A 3,015-nucleotide genomic window follows, 5' to 3' on the forward strand; every position below is an offset into this window, starting at 1 on the left:
GTTGGATTACATAATAATCTTTGCACATCATTCAAGATAGCCTCAACCGCTCCTTGATCACCGCTTCATCGAACTCAACAACTCATCACGTGGTTTGCATTACATGCAATATAATTGCTCATTCTCAAGATAAAAACCATTATCTCAACACACCAAAAATACTTTGAAACTCTTCTCATACAACATGCATACGTGTCATAATCATTACCGCTTATCATCAAATCATAAACCAATACAACAAACTTAATCGGTTAGGGTTTATCAAATCAACAAGTAGGGTTTACCGATTCAACTCTCCAATACTTAGCAATACCGGTTCATTCCACAAACTCACCTACTGGTTAGAGTTCCCTTTCACTAGCTCTTCCTACCGATTACAAAACAACATTATAACAATAACATTACCGATTAATTGACATCAATGACAACATAACATTTCATTAATGCAATCTTCATGCAAACTCCAACAATCTCTCCCTTCGACATTGATGGCAATACAAATATAAATACCATTGATTGCTATGAGTGTGAATAGGAATCATGGTTTAGATTTTACCATGTATTCTCCTTGTCTTCAGTTGGTAGTTCGTTGTAGATCTTCTATTTGTCAATCATACAATTCTTCTCCCCATAATTACATAGTTCTTCTCCCCCTTTGACAACAATGCCAAAGTCAAAGTAAAACATGCAATGTCAAACTTCATTGTTCAACATCAACAACCTGCAACTTGATGCTCCCTCTATGGAATAAATTCATTTCTACATCAATCCTGCTATAAAATTCCGCAAGTAGCTCCGGGACTAATGTATTCTACATCATGCTCAATTGACCTCATGAAGGGGTACAACCCCTAGCTGACTTCTAAGATACTCAAAAGTAGTCATAGGCAGAGGTTTAGTAAAGATATCTGCAAGTTGCTCCTTGGTAGAAACATGCTCCAGTATCACATCTTTACTCTGCACTTTTTCCCTCAAGAAATGATACTTAAATTCAATATGCTTGGTTTATACGTGCAAGATAGGGTTCTTGGAAATATTTATGGTACTAGTATTGTCACATAAGATCTTTACAGGTTCTGAAAACTTCATCTTGAAACCTTCCAAAATGTGCCTCATCCAGATAGCCTGGGTATATTTCATATAAGTTGCAACATACTCAGTTTCAGCAGTAGACTGTGATATACAACTCTGCTTTTTGCTACTCCATGAAACAAGTTTTCCTCCAAGAAAAAATGCTCCACCAGTTGTGCTTTTTCTATCATCAACATTACCTGCCCAATTTGCATTTGTATACACCTTCAAGTCAAAGTTACCTGCATATGGATACCATAATCCATAGTCAATAGTTCCTTTCAAATATCTGAATATCCTCTTGGTTGTTGTCAAATGTGTTTCCTTTGGATTCTTCTAAAATTTAGCAACTAGACCAATTGCATGAGCTATATTTGGTCTGTTGTGAACAACATAGTGCAATTGCCCAATCATTGACCTGTACTCCTTTTCATCAACAGATGTGGCTTCATCTTCCTTAGACAATTTACACCCTGTAACCATTGGTGTCCCAACTGGTTTACAGACACTCATACCAAATGTCTTTAATACCTCTTTCACATACTTAGACTGTGTGATGAAAATACCACTCTTCATTTGTTGTACTTAAAAGCCTATGAAAAATTTTCTCTCTCCCACTAGAGACATTTCAAACTCACTTTTCATTTCATTTGCAAAGTCAATGCTCGTGTCATCATTGCCTCTGAATATGATATCATCCACAAACACTTCACTAACCAATATCTTATCTCCTTCAGATTTGAGATATATGTTGTTATCTTCACTGGTTCTCTAAAAACCTATCTTCATCAGGTGTGAATAAGCCTTTCATAACATGCTCTCGGTGCTTGCTTTAATCCATATAATGCCTTGTGCAATTTGCATACCATGCCTTTTTCATTAGTTCAAGCATAACCATCTGGCTGCTCAATGTATACTTCTTCTTCCAGTATTCCATTCAAAAATGTTGACTTCACATCCATCTGATATACTTTGAATCCCTTATGTGTTGCAAATGCAAGTAAAGTTCGGACACCTTCCGATCTAGCAACTGGTGCAAAAGTATCACCATAATCTTATCCTTCTTCCTGTGCATAGCCTTTGCAAACCAATCTAGCTTTGTTTCGGACTACTATTCCATCTTCATTTAGTTTGTTCCTGAATACCCACTTAATACCTATCACATTTTTATTCACCAATCTGGGTACTAGGGTCCATGTATTTTTCTTCTCAATTTGATCAAGCTCCTCCTCCATAGATTTGACCTAATGATCATCTCCAAATGCTTCCTTAACAGTTCTAGGCTCAATAGTGGAGATCATCCAAGAATTCTCTCTAATTCTTCTTCTGGTTAACACTCCAGCATCCTTATCTCCAATAATCTGGTCAGGATTGTGATTGAGTCTCACATACCTTGGATTAACATGATCATTATCTTCAGGTTCATCTTCTTCATATTCATCATCTTCTTTTGTATCTAAATGTTTCGGTTGAGCTAGTACAACAACATTCTCCTTACCAGTTTCAGGTTTCACAGGTTCTGGTTCCAAAAACAGAATGCAAGGATCTTCATCCTTTTTCTCCACATTGGTTTCCCCTAAGACTATTGGCATTCCAATTACAAAGAGAGATTGTTGGCATTTCAATAAGGATATTGAGAAAGTTGTTGATGATTATGGATATAACTGATTAAGGATGTTTACTGTCTTAATATTATTATTTTGTCATTGATGTCAAGAAATTGATTTTCTAATTCAGTATGATGTTGCCATATCTTAAGAAGTATGTTTTGAAGAGTATAAAGATGTCGGTAAAAGACACAGAAAGAATGTGATGAATAAGAGGAGGAATAAGTTATTCAATGGGCAACTATTACCGAGTTAGACAATGATGAGATCATGATGTTTAGATTGTTTTGATATCCTACATATGTTGTTGATTGTAAGGTTAATACTATACTATGTT

The sequence above is a fragment of the Cryptomeria japonica genome, chromosome 10, assembly GCF_030272615.1.
Source record: "Cryptomeria japonica chromosome 10, Sugi_1.0, whole genome shotgun sequence".
In the NCBI taxonomy this organism is placed as follows: Eukaryota; Viridiplantae; Streptophyta; class Pinopsida; order Cupressales; family Cupressaceae; genus Cryptomeria; species Cryptomeria japonica.